This window comes from Hypanus sabinus, chromosome 20 (assembly GCF_030144855.1).
Source record: "Hypanus sabinus isolate sHypSab1 chromosome 20, sHypSab1.hap1, whole genome shotgun sequence".
Classification (NCBI taxonomy): domain Eukaryota; kingdom Metazoa; phylum Chordata; class Chondrichthyes; order Myliobatiformes; family Dasyatidae; genus Hypanus; species Hypanus sabinus.
In genome coordinates this window covers 1090020-1111879 of record NC_082725.1, presented here as the reverse complement: position 1 = coordinate 1111879, position 21860 = coordinate 1090020, and the positions used below count along the sequence as shown (strand labels likewise).

The following is a 21860-nucleotide window of genomic DNA, read 5'->3' as shown; positions in this document are numbered from 1 at the left end:
CTGAGTGAAGAAGTTTTTCCTCATCTCGGTCCTAAAAGGCTTCCCCTTTATCCTTAAACTGTGACCCCTCGTTCTGGACTTCCCCAACATCTGAAACAATCTTCCTGCATCTAGCCTGTCCAATCCCTTTAGAATTTTATACGTTTCAATAAGATCCCCCCTCAATCTTCTAAATTCCAGTGAGTATAAGCCTAGTCAATCCAGTCTTTCTTCATATGAAAGTCCTGCCATCCCAGGAATCAATCTGGTGAACCTTCTTTGTACTATGGCAAGAATGTCTTTCCTCAGATTAGGGGACCAAAACTGCACACAATACTCTAGGTGCGGTCTCACAAAGGCCTTGTACAACTGCAGTAGAACCTCCCTGCTCCTATACTCAAATCCTTTTGCTATGAATGCCAACGTACCATTTGCCTTTTTCACTGCCTGCTATACCTGCATGCCCACCTACAATGACACCCAGGTCTCGTTGCATCTCGCCTTTTCCTAATCGGCCACCATTCAGATAATAATCTGTTTTCCTGTTCTTGCAACCAAATGGATAACCTCACATTTATCCACATTAAATTGCATCTGCCATGAATTTGCCCACTCACCTAACCTATCCAAGTCACCCTGCATCATCTTAGCATCTTCCTCACAGCTAACACTGTCGCCCAGCTTCGTGTCGTCCGCAAACTTGGAGATGCTGCATTTAATTCCTAAATCATTAATATATATTGTAAACAACTGGGGTCCCAGCACTGAGCCTTGCGGTACCCCACTAGTCACTGCCTGCCATTCTGAAAAGGTCCTATTTACTTCCACTCTTTGCTTCCTGTCTGCCAACCAATTCTCTATCCACATCAATACCATACCCCCAATACCACGTGCTTTAAGTTTGCACACTAATCTCCTGTGTGGGACCTTGTCAAAAGCCTTTTGAAAATCCAAATATACCACATCCACTGGCTCTCCCCTATCCACTCTACTAGTTACATCTTCAAAAAATTCTATAAGTTTCATCAGACATGATTTTCCTTTCACAAATCCATGCTGACTTTGTTCAATGATTTCACTGCTTTCCAAATGTGCTGTTATCACATCTTTGATAACCGACTCTAGCATTTTCCCCACCACCGATGTCAGGCTAAACGGTCTCTAATTCCCTGGTTTTTCTCTCCCTCCTTTTTTAAAAAGTGGGGTTACATTAGCTACCTTCCAATCCTCAGGAACAAATCCAGAATCTAAGGAGTTTTGAAAAATTATCACTAATGCATCCACTATTTCTTGGGATACTTCCTTAAGCACTCTGGGATGCAGACCATCTGGCCTTGGGGATTTATCTGCCTTTAATCCCTTCAATTTACCTAACACCACTTCCCTGCTAACATGTATTTCCCTCAGTTCCTCCATCTCACTAGACCCTTGGTCCCCTACTATTTCCAGAAGATTATTTATGTCCTCCTTAGTGAAGGCAGAATCAAAGTAGTTATACAATTGGTCTGCTATGTCCTTGTTCCCTATGATCAATTCACCTATTTCTGACTGTAAGGGACCTACATTTGTCTTAACCAATCTTTCTCTTTTCACGTATCTCTAAAACCTTTTACTGTCAGTTTTTATGTTCCCTGCTGGCTTTCTCTCATAATCTTTTTTCCCTTTCCTAATTAAGCCCTTCTATGCCTGTATGCTTTCTTAACCACTGAGTCAACCTGCGTAGCAGCTTTGAGTGTCTTATGGATTCAGACCGCAAGATCCCTGTGATCCTCCACACTGCCAAGAGTCTTACCATTAATACTATATTCTGATGTCCTCCTCTGCTGGACTGTGAATTTCTCCCAGTCCTCAGGTGTGCCACTTTTTTTGGCTAATTTATATGTTCCTTCTTTGGACTTGATACTATCCCTAATTTCACTTGTCAGCCATGGGTGCAGTACCTTCCCTGGTTTATTCTTTTGCCAAACTGGGATGAACAATTGTTGTAGTTCATCCATGCGATCTTTAAATGCTTGCCATTGCATATCCACCATCAACTCTTTAAGTATCATTTGCCAGTCTATCTTAGCTAATTCACGTCTCATACCTTCAAAGTTACCCTTCTTTAAGTTCAGAACCTTTGTTTCTGAATTATCTATGTCACTCTCCATCTTAATGAAGAATTGCACCATATTATGGTCACTCTTACCCAAGGGACCTTGCACGACAAGATTGCTAACTAACCCTTCCTCATTGCTCAATATTTGATCTAGAATGGCCTGCTCTCTAGTTGGTTCCTCGACATGTTGGTTCAGAAAACCATCCCACATACATTCCAAGAAATCCTCTTCCTCAGCATCCTTACCAATTTGGTTCACGTTATATAGCTGCACATTACCTCTCAGCTGCTAAACTCAATCCCATGATTGATGAAGGCCAATGCACTGTATGCCTTCTTAACCACTGAGTCAACCTGCATAGCAGCTTTGAGTGTCTTATGGACTCAGACCACAAGATTCCTCTGATCCTCCACACTGCCAAGAGTCTTACCATTAATACTATATTCTGCCATCATATTTGACCTACCAAAATGAACCACCTCATACTTATCTGGGTTGAACGCCATCTGTCACTTCTCAGCCCAGTTCTGCATCCTATCAATGTCCCTTTGTAACCTCTGACAGCCCTCCACACTATCCACAACACCCCCAACCTTCGTGTCATCAGCAAATTTACTAACCCATCCCTCCACTTCCTCATCCAGGTCATTTATAAAAATCATGAAGAGTAGGAGTCCCAGAGCAGATCCCTGAGGCACACCACTGGTTACTGACCTCCATGCAGAATATGACCCTTTTACAACCACGCTTTGCCTTCTGTGGGCAAGCCAGTTCTGGATCCACAAAGCAACATCCCCTTGGATCCCATGCCTCCTTACTTTCTCAATAAGCCTTGCATGGGGTACCTTATCTCATGCCTTGCTGAAATCCATATACACGACATCTACTGCTCTTACTTCATCAATGTGTTTAGTCACATCCTCAAAAAATTCAATCAGGCTCGTAAGGCATGACTTGCATTTGACAAAGCCAGGCTGACTATTCTTAAGCATATTATGCCTCGCCAAATGTTCATATATCCTGCTTCTCGGGATCTTCTCCATCAACTTACCAATCATTCATGATATGTCCTAACCTTGACAAAGCTCAGCAAGAGTAAAGGTCCGCGACCCTCTTATAGAACAGAATGGAAAGCAAGAAACAGACAGGGAATGGCATAACTAACAGTGAATCAGAAGGAGGGTTTTAAATCCAGGTCCAAGAATTGTACAGTTTCCACAGTTTCAAATTCACTTTCTGGGAAAGCAATTGATGTTCACCTCTGTGGTTTAAGGAAGTAAAGACCTCCTGACCATCAGAGAGCAAGAAATGTAGAAGGTAACACACAATCAACTCATTCTGAAATCAACCATCAGGCATGGGAGCAGAATTAGGGCATTTGACCCATTGAGTTGCTCTGCCATTCCATCATGGCTAATTTATTATCCCTCTCAACCCCATTCTCCTGCCTTCTCCCCATAACATTTAACATCCTTACTAATCAGGAACCTATCAATTTCTGCTTTAAGTATACTCAATGACTTGGGCTCCACAAACATCTGTGGCAATGAACGTCACACTTAGTGGTTTTAAACTGTATTCTAATTATTTAATATATAACATTTTCAGATTGAAAACTTTTGCCCGATGCTTCCAGAAAGAATAAAAAATGTTGCTGCTGCTAATGCCTTAAAGCCTAAGGTGAGTGAAATTAATTGTTAATGTTTGTTTAAAAACATAACATTTTTTGATTCCAGTTGGTATATATCCTTTTAATAAAATATTCACGTTACAAAGGACATATAGACATGTCTCAGTTCTCATGTCTACGTACTTATAAACAAAATAAATGTCTCATAGTGTCACACACAAAAAGCTGGAGGAACTTAAGCATCTTTGGAAATGCATGAGCTGTCAACGTTGTTGAAGATGCTGCCTAACTTGTTGAGTTCCACCAACACTTCGTGTGTCTTATTCTGCATTTCCAGCATCTGTAGAATCTCTGGTGTTTATGTGGAAGGGGCAGATAGGTCAGCATCTGTGGAGTGTAAAACAGTCAACAACTCAGGTATGCAACCTTTAATCAGAATTGGGCAGTTCACAGACTCGAAGCAATGACTTTCTCTCTCCACATATGTTGTCATTCTTGCTGAATGTTTCCTGCATTTTCAGTTTGAATACTGAACAATGAGGCCCAGATTACAGGATCCCAGCAAAATGTTTTCCTGGATAATGTTGCTTTTGTATAAAACAGTTATAGGTGCTGCCTAACCTGCCAAGGTACCCTGCACTGGCTCCTTCACCCCTTTCCTCTTCCTAACTGTCACCCAGTTTCCTGTGTCCTACCTCTCTATATGTCCTATCTATCATCCCTTCAGCCCCCCGAATGATCCGGAATTCATTCAGTTCCAGCTCCAACTCCCTAACACAGTTTGTTAGAAGTTGCAGCTGGATGCAGTTCTAGCAGTTGTAGTCATCAGGGACTCTGGAGGTCTCCCTGCCTTCCCACATCCCACAAGAAGAGAATTCAACTATCCTGCCTGGCATCTCTACTGTCCTAGCTGGGCAGATAAAAAGAAAGGAAGGGAAAAAAAGCCTAACCTTGAGCTTTTCTTTTCTTTTCAATCTGTGACTGAAGCCTCTCTTCACAGAAACCTTGAAGAGCTAAAGCCTCAAGATCACCACTCTGACTCTGTCCCCTCCAAGGAGGCCTGATGCGCTTGTCCCTACCTTCCTTTCATTTGCTTTTGTTAATCAATCCCAAATGCCAATCAGTTGTTGGTCAAAGCTCTATTTTGCTCTAGCGACCCACTGCTCCCTTTTCTACTTGGGCACTGGACCTGAGTGAAATCCCCTTCCCTCAAAACTTATAATGTCTGAACTGTCACTCGTCAAAGCTCTTTTTAGTATGACGTTAGTCTGACATTCAAGGAAGACAAGTATAATCGATATAATAGTCAAACAGGAAAATATCTTTATTCCTAATTTAGGCCACCCTAAGGTTGAGAATGCTCAGCTTATGAACACCTCGACATACGAATGAGCTCCCATAATGTTTTTAAATTTAAATTCATCTACAGTTGTTTATTTCAATGGAAGAACTAATTTTCTCTGCCTCCAAAATTTGTTCACTCTTCTTAGCTTTGTGTGTTTTCATTGCCAGTCTGGTTACCAGAGAGTCGATTTTGAGTATTAGAGTAATACAGCCGGGAAGAGGCCCTTCGGCCTAGCTGCTCAGTGTTGACCACAGCATTCTCGCTGAAACTCCCTTACTTTCAGACCTATGGACAAAATCGAATTTCTACAGACATCTGTGAAAGCAAAAGCTTTTAATAACCCAGGCCTGGCTCTGCACATATGAAAACACTCTGTATTGACTTGTGATGGTTTCACTGTAATTCTGCAAGGTGAAAAAGATATATGATGGAATTTTTTTCTCTAGTGAGGATGTCTGAAAAATTACTTGTGACAAATTAGTTAGCTTAGACTTAGGACTTAACTACAAATTGGATTCTTTAAGATGACAAACAAAGATAAATCCCGTTAGACAGTGACAAGAGGGGTTATGGGTTTCCTGCTGTTGTAACTTGGAGCCAACAATAAAATCTAGACAATAATAAATTCTTTAGGAGCAGAATTAGGCCATTCAACCCATCAAATCCGAAGAGACATCCTTCTATTCTGAGTCTGTGCCCTCTGGTCCTAGACTCCGCCACTATAGGAAACATCCTCTCCACGTTTACTCTATCTAGGCCTTTCAATATTTGATAGCTTTCAATTAGATACTCCTCCTAAACTCCAGTAAGTACAGGTCCAGAGTCATCAGGCACTCATCATGAATTAAATCCTTTCATTCCAGGGATAATTCTTATAAACCTCCCCTGAATCCTCTCCAAAATTGTTCACAATACTCCAAGTCCAGTCTGACCAATAACTCTATTCAAGCTGCTAAGCTATTGATGAGTATGAATAACATAGACCCACCAGCAGAATTTGCCTCAGAACCATGCATTCGGGTTGGTTTTTAGCATAGTATGAAGTTATGCATCTTAGAATATGACAGCTGGCCATTTCTTTTCAGCCCACGTGGCAAGTGGAAAGGGGAGGTGGCTTTTTTTTTACCAACAGCTATGCCAACAAATTCTTGAACTGAGAATGATTTGCATTTATCCTCGCCTTGTTAAGCATTTCAGCACCTTCTGGGAAATAATGGAGGAATGTATGTTGGATTGAGTTCCGCTGACATTGGCAACCCATTATGTCACTCAAGATTTCCAGCATAGTCATAAAATCCATTGCCTTACCTTCATCCTCTTTTCTGGTAACTTCCTCGAAAAACTTTTCTGGTAACTTACTCACAACTTACCATGCACAAAGCCGCACTGACGATTCCTAATCAGTCCCTTACTATCCAAATACTCATATATCCAGTCCCTTAGAATACCTTCAAATAACTTTACCACTTCTGATGTCAGGCTGACTGGCCTATAATTTCCTGGCTTATTTGTAGAGCAGTTTTTAAATATCAGAACAACTATGGCTATTCTCCAATCCTCCAACACCTCACCTGTCCTTATAGATAATTTAAGTATTTCTGTTAGGGCCCCTGCAAGTTCTGCAGTACCCCTCAAGGTCCAAGGGAACACCTTGTCAGGGCCTCGGGATTTATCCAACCTAATTTGCTTCAAGGCAGTAAACACCTCCTCCTCTGTAATCTGTATAGGGTCCATAACCTTGCTGTTGCTTTGCTTCATATCTATAGTCTCTGTGTCTGTCTTCTGAGTAAATGCAGATGCAACAAATCCTTTTAAGTTATCCCCCATCTCTTTCAGCTCCATGCACAGATTACCATTCTGATCCTCCAGAGGACTGATTTTGTCCCTTGCAATCCTTTTGCTCTTAATATGTCTGCAGAAGCCCTTGTTCTTCACCTTGTTTACTAAAGCAACCTTGTGTCTTCTTTCAGTCATCCTAATTCCTTTCTTATGTGCACGTCACATACTCCTCAAGTACCTTATTTGTTCCTACCTGCCTATACCTGTTATGCACCTCCTTCTATTTTCTTAACCAGGGCCTCAATATCTCCCAGAAACCAAGGTTCCCTAAACATGGTATCCTTGCCTTTTTTTTTCAGATTGGAACTTAAAAACTGTACTTTCAAGTTTCACTTTTGAAGTCCTCCCACTTACCAAGTACACCCTTGCAAGAAAACAACCTGTCCCGATCCACACTTGCCAGATCCTTTCAGATGCCGTCAAAGTTGGTCTTTCTCCAACTTAGAAGCCAAGGACCAGATCCTTATTACCTTGAAACTAATGACATTATGATCACTAGATGCAAAGTGTCCCCCTGCACAAACCTTGGTCACCTGTCCTGTCTCAATCCCTAATAGAAGACCTGGTATCATACTCTATGTAGTTGGGACTTCTATGTACTGATTAAAGAAACTTTCCTGAACATATTTGACAAACTCTTTCCTATCCAGCCCTTTTACAGTTTGGGAGTCCCAGACAATATGTCAGTGGCAGTCAACGTCTGCAGAATATCTTGTGTCTATGTTATTGAACAGATAGATTTTCCCTGTCTTGTTGGGTTCTGAGTGCAAGGTGTACTTTTTTTTAAAGGCAGGTTTGAACACTGATTTCCTTTGGTTCTATCCAATGCTGACATGAAATTTGTTAGGGAACATTTGGCTATATGTAGTTGCACTGTTGCTGGGAAAAGGAGATGAACCACCACTGCCTTGTCATTGGTAATCATGCATCTGGCTTCACAGCACGTTTACTGTATGGTTCACAATTCTGATTATTCTGTTTGTTGCAAGGCTAAAATGTTAAGCAGCCTGGATGGTTTACTAACAACACTGGCTGAACGTGAAGAACTTCTGTGGATAAAACTAAGAATAGAGAGAATGAATGAGAAATGGATAATGGCTGTGAAAGCATTGGCTAAGAAATATAATCTGCAAAATCGACCGCAGAAAAAGGTATTAAAGCTATTAAGAGGTTTTCTTAAATTTTGTAAAAGTATTTATTTCAAAACTGAAGTAAGAAACAAAGAAGTACAGACATGTTGGTTATGCTACAACTGCTCTAGCAATATTTAGCTGGGCAGCACGTAGTATAGCGGTTAACGTGACACTTCATAGTGAAAGCATCCTGGGTTTAAATCACCTCCACCCTCCACACCTAATCTGTAAGGCATTTGTACATTCTCCCTGTGACCATGTGGGTTTCTTCCAGTTTCCTCCCACAGTCCAAAGATGTATGGGTTGGCAGGTTAATTGGTCACATGGATGTAACTAGGTGGAGTGGGTTCATTAGGCCAGAAAGCCTGTTACCATACTATACTGTACTTAAGATAAAAATTTACAATAAAAGATTTTGTCTAGTTTTCTTAAATTGTCAAGACTATTTTAATTTAACTATTTAATATACATATATACTTACTGTAATTCACTTATGTACTGTTTTCTATGTTATCATGTATTGCATTGTACTGGTAGCACTAAGTTAACAAATTTCACAACATATGCCTGTGATATTAAACCTGATTCTCATTCTGATCTCTTGGATTTTAAGCTCCCAACTATGATTTTCTTTCAGCCTCGAGTCAGATGCCCACAGCATCCTACCTACTAATCTCTAACTGTACTACAAAATTATCTACCTTGTTCCATATACTGAGTGCATTCAAATATAACATCTTCAATCGTGTATTCAATACTTTTTGACTTTTGCCTCCTGTTTCTGAATCTGGTATTTTTCTGCAGAGGAAAGTGCTTTTCAGTACATAGAACATTAGAGCATGTGAGCCCTTGGCCCACAATGTTGTGCTGACCCTTTAACCTACACTAAGATCAATCTAACCCTTCCCTCCTACAAGGCCCTCCATTTTTCTTTCACCCATGTCCCTATCTATAAGTCTGTTAAATATACCTAATGTATTTTCCTCGACCACTACACCTGGTAGCACAATCCAGGCAGTCTGTGCAAAAAAAATACCTCTGACATGCCCCCATCTTTTCCTCAAATCAGCTTAAAATTATGCATCCTCATATTAGCGATTTCCACCCTGGGAAAAAGTCTTTTGCTGTCCACTTGATCGATGCCTCTTATCATCTTGTACACTATCAAATCACCTCTCATTATCCTTCATTCCAAAGACAAAAGTCCTTGCTTGATCATCCTATCCTCATAAGGCATGCTCTTTAATCCAGGCAGCATCCTGGTAAATCTCCTCTGCATCCTCTCTAAAGCTTCCACATCTTTCCTATAATGAGAACTGAAGATAATCTTCCAAGTGTAACTTTGTATCATTCTAATAAAATTTAGCTGTACTGTGAGCAAAGATTGTGGTTGCTATGATCACAGACGTGTACAACAGGCACTTCCCTTTATTGTCTAATATATGCATTTAGACATGGGTAGGATTATGCACCATGCATACGAGCGCAGAACCAGCACAGATGGTAAGAAGAGAGTATAGAACATATGAGTATGTTGATGGAGGAGAGTGAGTGAGTTCGAAATGGGATGAAGATCATAAGACCATAAGGTATAGGAGCAGAATTTGGCCATATGGCCCATTGAGTCTGCTCTCCCAACCTTTCATGTCTGATTCAATTTTCCTCTCAGCCCAATATCCTGCCTTCTCCCCATATCCCTTTATGCCCTGACCAATCAAGAATCTATCAACCTCTGCCTTAAATATACATAAAGACTTGGCCTCCACAGCTGCCTGTGGCAACAAGTCCCACAGATTCATCACTTTCTGGCTGAAAAAACTCCTCCTCATCTCCATTCTAAATGGACACCCCCCTATTCTGATGTTGTGTCTTCTGGACTTAGACACCCTACCTTAAGGAACATCATCTCTTCACTTAGAAAATACTGTAGTCAACCCTTTCATTTCTTCTACCAAAGTGAATGGCCGTGTAGTTCTCAATACTGTATTCCATCTGCCATTTCTTTGCCCATTCTCCTCGTCTGTCAAAGTCCATAAGACCATAAGATGCAGAAGCAGAATTAGGCCACTTGGCCCATCAAGTCTGTTCCACTATTCAATCATGGCTGATCTATTTTCACCTTCCTCAGCCCTACTCCCCAAGCTTCTCCCATAACCTTTGATGCCATGTACAATCAAGAACCTACCAAGCTCTGCCTTAAATACACACAACAATCTGGCCTCCACAGCTGCTTGTGGTAAAAAATTCCACAAATTCTCCATCCTCTGTTTTAAATAGATGTTCCCCTATTTTGAGACTGTGCTCGCTTGTCCTAGATTCTCCCAGCACAGGAAACATCCTTTACACATTGAGTCTGTCTAGGCCTTTCAAGTTTTGAAAGGTTTCAATGAGATCCCCCCCCCACCCTTATAAACTCCAGTGTGTACAGACCCAGAGCTGTCAAACGTTCCTCGTATGATACCCCTTTCATTTCCAGAATCATCCTTGTGAACCTCCTCTGAACCCTCCCCAATGCCAGCAAGTCTTTTCTGAGATAAGGACCCCAAAAGGTGAGGCCTCACCAGTGTCTTATAAAGCCTCAGCATCACATCCCTACTCTTGTATTCTAGACCTCTTGAAATGAATGCTAACTAACACGGCATTTGCATTCCTCTCCACTGATTCTACCTGCAAGTTAACCTTTAGGGTGTTCTGCACAAGGACTCTCAAATCCCTTTGCATCTCAGATTTTTGGATTTTCTCCTTGTTTAGAAAATAGTCCACACATTTATTTCTACTACCAAAGTGCATGACCATGCAATTTCCAACATTGTATTTCATTTGCCACTTTCTTGCCCATTCTCCTAATCTGTCTAAGTCCCTCTGCAGCCTACCTGCTTCCTCAACGCTACCTGCCCCTCCACCAATCTTTGTATCATCTGCAAACTTGGCAGCAAACCCATCTATTCCATCATCTAAATCATTTATATACAGCATAAAACAAAGCAGTCCCTGCGGAACACCACTACTCACTGGCAGCCAAGCAGAAAAGGACCCTTTTATTCCCACTCACTGCCTCCTACCAATCAGTCAATGCTCTAACCATGCCAGTGACTTTCCTGTAAAACCATGGGCTCTTAGTTTTGTAAACAGCCTCATGTGTGGCACTTCGTCAACCTTCTGGGAGTTTTGTATAAGCACTCGCAAGCCCCTCTGCACCTCTGATGTTTGAACCTTCTCCCCATTTAAATAATAGTCTGCACTATTGTTCCTTTTACCAAAATGTATTATCATACATTTCACAATCCTGTTTTCCATCTGCCACTTTTTTGCCCATTTGTCAAAGTCCTGCTGCAATCACATTGCTTCCTCAGCACTTCCTACCCTTCCACATATCTTCATATCATCTGCAAATTTTCCCACAAAGCCGTCAATTCCATTATACAAATTATTGACAAAACAATGTGAAAAGTAGCAATGCCAATACTGTCCCCTGAGAAACACAAGTCAGTGGCAGGCCAACCAGAAAAGGGCCCTTTTATTTTCATTCACTACCTCCTGCCTGTCAGCCATTCTTCTATCCATGCCAGTATCTTTACTACAATGCCATAGGGTTTTATCGTGTTAAGCAACCTCATGTGTGGCACCTTATCAAATGCCTTCTGAAAATCCAAGTAAATGACATCCACTGCCTCTCCTTTGTCCACTCTGCTTGTTACTTCCTCAAAGAACTCAAACAGATTTGTCAGGCAAGATTTCCCTTCACAGAAACCATGCTGACTTTGACTTATTTTACCATTAGTCTCCAAGTATCTTGAAACCTCGTCCTTAATAACAGACTCTAACTCTTTTCCAACCACTGAGATTAGGCTAATTGGCCTATAATTTCCTTCCTTTTGCCTTTCTCCCTTCTTAAAGAGTGGAGGGGCACTTGCAATCTTCCAGTCCTCAAGGACTATCCCAGAATCAAGTAATTCTTGAAAGATCATGACCAATGCATCCATTATCTCTTCAGCAACCTCTCTCAGGACTCTGGGATGTAGTCCATCTGGCCCAGGTCACTTATCCACCGCCTTGCAATTTTTCCTTTGTAATAGCAATGGCACTCACTCCTGTTCCCTGACACTCCCGGACCTCTGGCACACTGCCTGTGTCCTTCACAGTGAAGACAGATGCAAAGTACCAATTAAGTTCATCTTACTACCTCACCAGCATCATTTTCCAGTGGTCCAATATCAAGACTCACGTCACTTTTACTCATTATATAAATGAAAAAAACCTTTTGGTATCCTGCTTTACATTATTGGCTCATTTGCCCTCATATTTTCTCTTTTCCCTTCTTATTGCTTTTTTAGTTGCCTTTCGTTGGATTTTAGAAGCTTCTCAATCATTCAACTTCCCATTCACTTTTGCTAATTTATATGCTCTTTCCTTGGCTTTTATGCAGACCTTAACTTCTTTTGTCAGCCACGGTTGCCTACCCCTGCCATTCGAGAACTTCTTCCTCTGTTGGAGATATCTATCTTGCACCTTTCAAACTATCCCTAGAAACTTCAGCCATCTCTGCTCTGCCGTCATCCTCACCAGTATCCTCCTCCAATCCACCTGGACAAGCTCCTCTCTCATGTCTCTGTAATTCCCTTTATTCCATTGTGATACAGACACATGTGAGTTATGCCTCTCCCTCTCAAATTGTAGTATGAATTCAATCATATTATGATCACTGTCTCCTAAATGTTCCTTTACATTAAGCTCCCTAATAAGATCTAGGTTATTACACAACACCCAATCTAAGAGAGCCCTTCCCTGAGTAGTTTCAAGCACAAGCTGCTCTAAAAAGCCATCTTGTAGGCATACAACAAATTCCTTCTTTTGCAATCCGACACCAATCAGATTTTCTCAACCCCCTTACATATTGAAATCCCCCTTTACTATTGTGACATTACCCTATTATGTGTCTTTTTCAGCTCCCTTTGCAATCTCAACCCCACATGTTGGCTACTACTTGGAGGGCTATATACGATTCCCATAATGTTTTTTGCTGTCCTTGCAATTTCTTAACTCCACCACAAAACATTCTCTAACCCTATGTTACTGCTTTCTAAAAATGTAATTCCATCTCTTACCGATAGAGTCACACACTGCCTATGCCTTTTTGTCAGTCCTTTCGACATAAAGTACATCCGAGTACCTCAAAACCTCATCCTTAACAACAGACTCAAACATTTTTCCAACCAGTGTTAGGCTTAGTGGCTAATAATTTCCTTTCTTTTGTCTTCCTCCCTTCTTAAAGAGTGGGGTGAGACTTGCAAACTTCCAGTCCTTCCAACTATATTCTTTCAGCTGCGACACAGTGATGCCCACGATGTCATATCGACCAATTTCTAATTGCGCCACAAGTTCGTCCACCTTATTCCAAATGCCATGTGCATTTAAATACAGCACTTTCAGTCCTGCATTCTTTACCCTTCTGAATTTTACCTTTGTGGTACAATTTAACTCTTTGCTTTGTCCACATTTGTACCCAATCCTTGGCTGTCCTTTCTTGCCATCATGTCACACCCATCATCTACTTGTAAACCTGCTGGCTCATCCTCAGCTTTATCATACTGGTTCACATCCCCCTGCCATATTAGTTTAATCCACTCCCAACAGCTCTAGTAAACCTGCCTGTAAGAATATTGGTCCCTCTCGGATTCAAGTGCAACCCGTCCCTTTTGTACAGGTCACACCTGCCCCAGAAGAGTTCCCAAAGATCCAGAAATCTGAATTCCTGCCCCCTACTCCAATTCTTCAGCCACGTATTGATCTGTCACCTCATTCTATTCCTCTCCTCACTGTCGTGTAGCACAGGCAGCAATCCTGCAATTACTACCCTTCCTAAATCCCTATATTCTTTTATTGGGATCTCCTCCCTTTATCTTCCCATGCCGTCGTTACCAATATGAACCATGATTTCTGACTGCTCACCCTCCCTTATGGTGGGCACGTCCAGAAACATCTCAGACCCTGGTACCTGGGAGGCAAACTACCATCCGTGTTTCCTTTTCTCATCCGTAGAATTACCCTAACTCTAGAGTCCCCTATAACTGCTGCCATCTTCTTTTCCCTATCCTTCTGAGCCACAGCGCCAGACTCAGTGCCAGAGGCACAGCTGTTGCTTCCCTCCCCCAGGGAGGTCATAACCCCCAACAGTACTCAAAATGGAGCACTTGTTGTTGAGAGTGATGGCCACAGGGGTGCTTCCCTCCCTGTAGCTCCTGTCTATCACTGCCTTACTTCCCCTAACAAGCCGAAGGCCATCGAGCTCCAGTTCCCTAACACGATCTCTAAGGAGCTGCATGTTGATGGAGCTGCATGTTGATGCACCTGACACAGATGTTGCCATTCGGAGAGGCTGTGAGTCCCACATCTGACACCCAGAACAGAAAACTGACTCTATGGATTCTATGCTCTCTAGAGTTGAAAAAGAAATAAAGAGTGCCTTACTGAGACTCCGCCTGTTCTCCCAGAAGCCTATATCTTTCCTACTCTGCCTCAGACTACCACTCCAACAATGACCGATCCACTAGGTGGTAATTTTCTTTTATAAATACTGGATTTCCCGTTGAAAATCTTTGTCGGACCTGTGCAGGAACACTCCTGTTGCATCTGTGCAGTACTCCAATCAATGACTCCTGTCAAAAAACTTGCTGCTTAGGGGGTGGAGTGACATTGCAATTTTCTGGTCTTCTGGCACCATGCCAGAGTCCATTGATTTCTGAAAGATCATTTCTAATGCCATTACGATCTCTAATGCTACCTCTTTCAGAACCCTAGCTTCGGGTGACTTATGTACCTTTAGGTCTTTCAGCTTTTTGATGACCTATTAGCTATGATCTTTGAATCCTCTTTGGCTGCAGGGGAAGTGCTGGAGGACTGGAGAATGGCAAATGTAGTTCCCTTGTTTAAAAAAGGTAATAGGGAGAAACTTGGGAATTATAGACTGGTGAGTCTTATATCAGTGATCTGCAAACTACTGGAAATGATTCTTAAGGATAGGATCTATGAGCATTTGGAGAAGTACAATCTACTCATGGATAGTCAACATGGCTTTGTGAAGGGAAGATCGTGCCTCACAAGCCTGATTAAGTTTTTTGAAGAGGTAACAAAAGAAATTGATGAGGATAGGGCAGTGGATGTGGTCTAAATGGACTTTAGCAAAGCATTTGACAAGGTCCCTCATGACAGACTCATCCAGAAAGTCATGAGGCATGGGATAAGTGGAACCTTGGCTGTTTGGATAAAAAATTGGCTTAAAGGAAGAAAGCAGAGGGTAGTTGTGAAAGGAAAGTATTCTGTCTGGAGGTCGGTGACTAGTGGAGTGCCGCAGGGATCTGTCCTGGGACCCCTGCTATTTGTGATTTTTATAAATGACCTGGATGTAGAGGCAGAAGGATGGGTGAGTAAGTTTGCAGATAACATGAAGATTGAAGGAGTTGTGGATGGAGCTGTAGGTTGTCAAAGGTTACAAGAGGATATAGACAGGCTGCAGAGTTGGGTAGAAAAATGGCAGATGGAGTTCAATCCGGACAAGTGTGAGATGATGCATTTTGGAAGGACAAACCAGAAGAGTGAGTACAGGATTAATGGTCAGTTACTTAAGAGTGTGGATGAACAAAGGGACATTGGGGTTCAAATCCATACATCCCTCAAGGTCACTGCGCAGGTTGATAGGGTAGTTAAGAAGGCCTATGGGATGCAAGGCTTCATTAACAGTGGGATTGAGTTCAAGAGTAGAGAGGTCATGTTGCAACTCTACAAATCTCTGGTGAGACTGCACTTAGAGTATTGTGTTCAATTCTGGTCACCTCATTATAGGAAGGATGTGGAAGCTATGGAGAGGGTGCAGAGGAGTTTTACCAGTATGTTGCCTGGTTTAGAGAACAAGTCATATGAAGCAAGGTTAGCAGAGCTGGGACTTTTCTCTTTGGAGCGTAGAAGAATGAGAGGGAACTTGATAGAGGTCTACAAGATTATGAGAGGCATAGATAGGGTGGATAGTCAGTACCTGTTTCCCAGGGCACCAATAGCAAACACCTGAAGGCATATGTACAAAGTTAAGGGAGGGAAGTTTAGGGGAGACATCAGGAGTAAGTTTTTTTACACAGAGGGTTGTGAGTGCCTGGAATGACTTGCCAGGGATTGTGGTGGAAGCTAAAACATTAGGGGTATTTAAGAGCCTCTTGGACAGGCATATGGATGAAAGAAAAATGGGTTATGGGTTAGTGTGGGTTTAGTACTTTTTTTAAAGGATTATATGGGTCAGCACAACATGGAGGGCTGAAGGGGCTGTACTGTGCTGTAGTGCTCTATGGTTCTCCATTGTAATAGTAACTGCACCCACTTCACACACTACAACATCCGGCATACTGCTAGTGTCTTCCACAGTGAAGACTGATGGAAAATACTCATGTAGTTCATCAGTCATCTCCTTGTCCCCCGTTATTATTTCTCCTGCCTCATTTTCTAGCAGTCTTATATCCACTCTCACCTCTCTTTTATTTTTTACAAACTTGAAACAGTTTTTGCTATCCACTTTGATATTGTTTGCTAGCTTGCTTTCATATTTCATCTTTTCCCTTCTAACGATTCTTTTAGTTGCTCTCTGTAGGTTTTTAAAAACTTCCAAATCTTCTGTCTTCCCACTAATTTTTGCTTTGTTGTATGCCGTCTCTTTTGATTTTACATTAGCTTTGACTTCCCTTGTCAGCTACAGTTGTACTATTTTACCATTTGAGTATTTCTTCATTTTTGGAATACACATGTCCTGCACCTTCCTCATTTTCCCCAGAAACTCACGCCATTGCTATTCTGCTGTCATCCCTGCCAGCAGCTCCTTCCAATTTACTTTGGGCAACTCCTCTCTCATACCTCTGTAATTTCCTTTATTTCCACTGAAATACTGTTATGTCAGACTTTACTTTGTTCGAATCAAATTTCAAGTTGAACACAATCATATTGTGATCACTGGTTCCTAAGGGTTCTTTTACCTTAAGCTCCCTAATCACCTCCGGTTCATTACTTAACACCCAATCCAGTATAACTTATTCCTTAGTAGAGTCAATAACAAACTTCTCTAAAAGACATCTCGTAGGCATTTAACAAACTCACTCTCTTGAGATCCATTTCCAGCCTAATTTTCCCAATCAACCTGCATGTTGAAATCTCCCATGACTACCATAACATTGCCCCTTTAACATTCCTTTTCTATCTCTCATTGTAATCTGTAGACCACATCCCAGCTACTGTTGGGAGGCCTGTATATAACTGCCATCGGGATCCTTTTACATTTGCAGCTTCTCTGCTCAACCCACAAGGATGCAACATCTTCCGATCCTATGTCACATCTTTCTACTGATTTGATGTCATTCTTTACCTAGAGCTAAACCACCTCCTCTGCTGATCTTCCTACCCGTCCAATATAACGTATAACCTTGGACCTTCAGTTCCCAACTACAACCATCCTTCAGCCGCAATTCAGTGATGGCCACAACATCATAGCTTACAATCTGTAATCATGCAACAAAATCATCTACCTTATTTCTTATACTCTGTGCATTGAGTTGTAATTTGAGTACTGTATTTGCTACCCTTTTTGATTCTGCATCCGTAACGCACATATTCACCCTGCTGGCTGCGTTTTTGGCATCTCATCTGCCTGCCCTTCCTGACAGACAGACTGCATGTTATTAATGCATTTTTTATCATCCATCCCATCCTGAGTCCCTTTACTCCGGTTCCCACCCTACTGCCAAATTAGTTTAAACCTCCCAACAGCTCTGACAAACCCACTCACAGGAATATTGGTCCCCCTTGGATTCAGGTGCAACCTGTCACTTTTGAACAGGTCATACCTCCACCAGAAGAATCCCAGTGATCCAAGAACCTGAAGCCCAGTCCCCTGCACCAGCTTCTCAGCCATTCATTTATCTGCCAGATCATCCTGTTTCTATCCTCACTGGCGCATGGCACAGGCAGCAATCCAGAAATTACCACCCTGGAGGTTCTGCTTCTCAGCTTTCTACCTAGCTCTCTAAAATCTCTCTTCAGGACCTCATTCCTTTTCCTTCCTATGTCATTGGTACCAATATGTACCAAAACATCTGACTGCTCTTCCTCTCTCAAATCTTGGACGTGATCTGAGACAGCCCTGAACCTGACGCCTGGGAGGCAACATACTATTTGGGTGTCCTGTTCACATCCACAAACTCTCCTATCCGTTCCCCTGACTATTGGATCTAATATCACTATCACTCCCTTCTTGTCCCTCTTTCCCTTCTGCACCACAGACCCATGATCAGTACCAGTATCCCAGTCTCCTTGGCATTCCCCAGGGAGAGCACCCCCCAGAACAGTATCCAAAGCAGTATACTTTTTATTAAGGGAAATGGCCATGGGTGTTCTGTGCTAACTGCCTATTCACATTTCCATTTCTCCTGACAGCCCCCCAGCTATTTGCCTCCTGCAACTTCAGGATGACTACTTCCCTGTAACTTTGATCAATTATCTCCTTCTGTACAAGCTGAAAGTCATCCAGCTGCTGCTCCAGATCCCTAACATGGTCCTCAAGGAGCTATAGCCAGATGTACATCACACAGTCCTTCTGTAGCCACTCTACTTCCTCAAAACTACCTGCCCCTCCATATCGTCTGTAAACATTGTAACAAAGCCATCAGTTCCATCATCCAAATCATTGATATATAATGTAAAAATAATTGGTCCCAACACAGACCCCTGTGGTACACTACTAGTGACTGACAGCCAACCAGGAAAGGCTCACTTTATTGCCACTCTTCGCCTCCTGCCAATCAGCCACTGCTTTAGCCATCTTTCCTGTAATACCATGGGCTCATAGGTTGTTAAACAGCCTCATGTGTGGCACCTTGTCAAAGGGCGTCTGAAAATCCAAGTTCACAACATCAATTGATTCTCTGTTTTCTATCCTGCTTGTTGTTCCTTCAAAAAATTCCAACAGATTTGTCAAGCAAGATTTTCCCTTGAGGAGACCATGCTGACTACAGCCTATTTTATCATGTGCCTCCAAGTACCCTGAGACCTCATCCTTATGAATCACTCCAATATCTTCCAAACCACTGATGTCAAACTAATTGGCCTATAGTTACCTTTCTTCTGCTTCTCTCCTTTCCTGAAGAGTGGAGTGAGTCTTCTGGAACCATTCCAGAATGTAGTGATTCTTGAAAGATCATTACCAATGTCTCCATGATCTCTTTCAACCACCTGTTTCAGAACTCAGGGGTGTACACCATCTGGACCAGGTGACTTATCTACCTGAAGACCTTTCAGTTTCTCAAGAACCTTCTCTCTAGTTATGGTAACTTCACACACTTCCAGGTGTGTCAGGTGACCCCTGACACCTGGAACTTCCACCATACTACTCGTGTCTTCCACCATGAAGACTGATACAAAGTTCTTATTCAGTTCTTCTGCCATTTTGTTGTCCCCCATTACTATTTCTCCAGCATCATTTTCCAGCGGTTCAATATCCACTCTCACCTCTCTTTTACACTTTATATTCAATCTTTACCTTAATTACTTTTATAGTCGGCTTCTGTTGGTTTTTAAAAACTTCCCAATCCTCTAACTTTCCATTAATTTTTGCCGCCTCCTCTGCCTTCCTGTCTGTCCTCTTAATACAATATGTATCCTTGAATATTAAGCTCACAGCTATCATCTTCTTTCCTTCACTGATATCTACAACATCTTACCTGTGAATCTGTAACTGTGCTGCAAGTTTATCTACCTTATTCCATATATTGCACGCATTCAAATAAAACACCTTTTGTCCTGTATCCGCCCTTTTCGATTTTACCCACCTTTTACGTTGCAACTTATCTTTATACTCATTGCTGTTACTAAGGAGAAGGTGCTTGGGAAGCTGAACAGTCTGAAGGTAGGGTAAACCTGGACCAGGTGGACTATGCCCCAGGATTCTGAATGAGGCAGCTGGAGACATTGTGGAGGCATTAGTAATGACCTTTGAAGAATCACTAGATTCTGGCATGATTCTAGAGTACTGGAAAATTGCAAATGTCACTCCACTCTTTAAGAAGGCAGAATAAAGGAAATTATAGGCTAGTTAACCTGAATTCAATGGTTAGGAAGATGTTGGAGTTCAATATTAAGGATGAGGTTTCTGAGTATTTGGAAGTACATGATAAAATAGGCCAAAGTCAGCATTTTTCTATAGGGGAAATTGTGCCTGACAAATCTGTTGGAATTATTTGAGAAAAAACGGGCATGATAGACAAAGGAGTTTTTGTGGATGTTGTTTACTTGGATTTTCAGAAGCCTTTGAGAAGGGGTGCAGCACCTGAGGCTGCTTAACAAAATAAGAGCCCATGGAATTACAGGACAGGTGCTAACACTGAGAGAAGATTGGCTGATTGCCAGGAAGCAAAGGGTGAGAATAAATGTAGCTTTTTCTGCTTGGCTGTCAGTGACTGGTGATGTTCCACAGGGGTTGGTATTGGGACCACTCCTTTTCATATGTCAATGATTTAGATGACAGAATTCAGTCCTGATAAAGGGTCTTGGCTTGAAATGTCGACTGTACTCTTTTCCATAGATGCTGCCTGGTTGTTGAGTTCCTCCAGCATTGTGTGAGTGTTGCTTGGATTTCCAGCATCTGCAGATTTTCTCTTGTTTGTAGATGACAGAATTGATGACTTTGTGGCCAGGTTTGCAGACAATACGAAGGTAGTTGGAGAGGCATGTAATGCTGAAAAAACAGGGACTTGCACAGATTGGAGGAACGTGCAAAGAAGTGACAGAAGGAATATAGTGTAGGGAAGTGCTCAGTCATGCAATTAGGCAAAAATAGTAAAAGAGTGGACTATTTTCTAAATGGGGAGAAAATTCAAAAAATCTGAGGTGCAAAGGGACATGGGAATCCTCTTGCTGGATTTGCGAAAGATTAACTTGCAGGTTGAGTCGGCAGTAAGGAAGGCAAATGCAATATTAGCATTCATTTCAAGAAGACAATAATACACAAACAAGGAGGTAATGCTGAGGTTTTATAAGGCATTGGTCAGACTGCACTTGGAATATTGTGAGCAGTTTTGGGCACCATATTTAAAAAAAAGATGTGATGGCATTAGAGAGGATCCATTGAAGGTTCACAAGGATAATCCCAGAAATGAGAGGGTTAACATATGAGGAGTGTTTGATGGCTCTGTACTCACTGGAGTTTAGAAGAATGAGAAAGAATCTCATTGAAACGTATCAAATATTGAAAGGTCTAGATAGAGTGGATATGGAGAGGATGTTTCCTATAGTGGGGAGTCTAGGACCAGAGGGCACAACCTCTGAATTGAGGGATGTCCATTTAGAACAGAGATGAGGAAAAATTTATTTATCCAGAGGGAGGTGAAACTGTGGAATTCATTGCCACAGATGGCTGTGGGCAGTGCATTTAAAATGGAGGTTGACAGGTTCTTGATTAATCAGGGTATCAAAGGTTATGGGGGGAAAGTAGGAGAATGGGGTTGCAAGGAATAATAAATCAGCTATGATGGAATGACAGTGCAGACTCAATGGGCTGAATGAACTAATTCTGCTCCTATGTCTTATAGTCTTATGTTCTATCCATCAGTGCAGCATGACCTTTCCAAAGGGTCAAAGCGTTTGTAACAAAGTTAAAATTATAACCAATATTCCTTGTTCAACTTCTTGATGTAAATGTGAACCAGTCTTCAGTTCTTAACATAAATTACAAACTATAATCAGTCTGAAATTAAAAGGACATCTTTGCAAATAAACAACACAGTCTATAAAACACAGACTGCTGTCCCACA

General features: G+C 41.8%; 1 pseudogene; it reads left to right on the top strand.

The window, feature by feature from the left end:
• The window catches only part of LOC132378222 (alpha-1,6-mannosylglycoprotein 6-beta-N-acetylglucosaminyltransferase A-like), a 130517-nt pseudogene that overhangs the window by 36255 nt on the left and 72402 nt on the right, over nucleotides 1-21860 (top strand).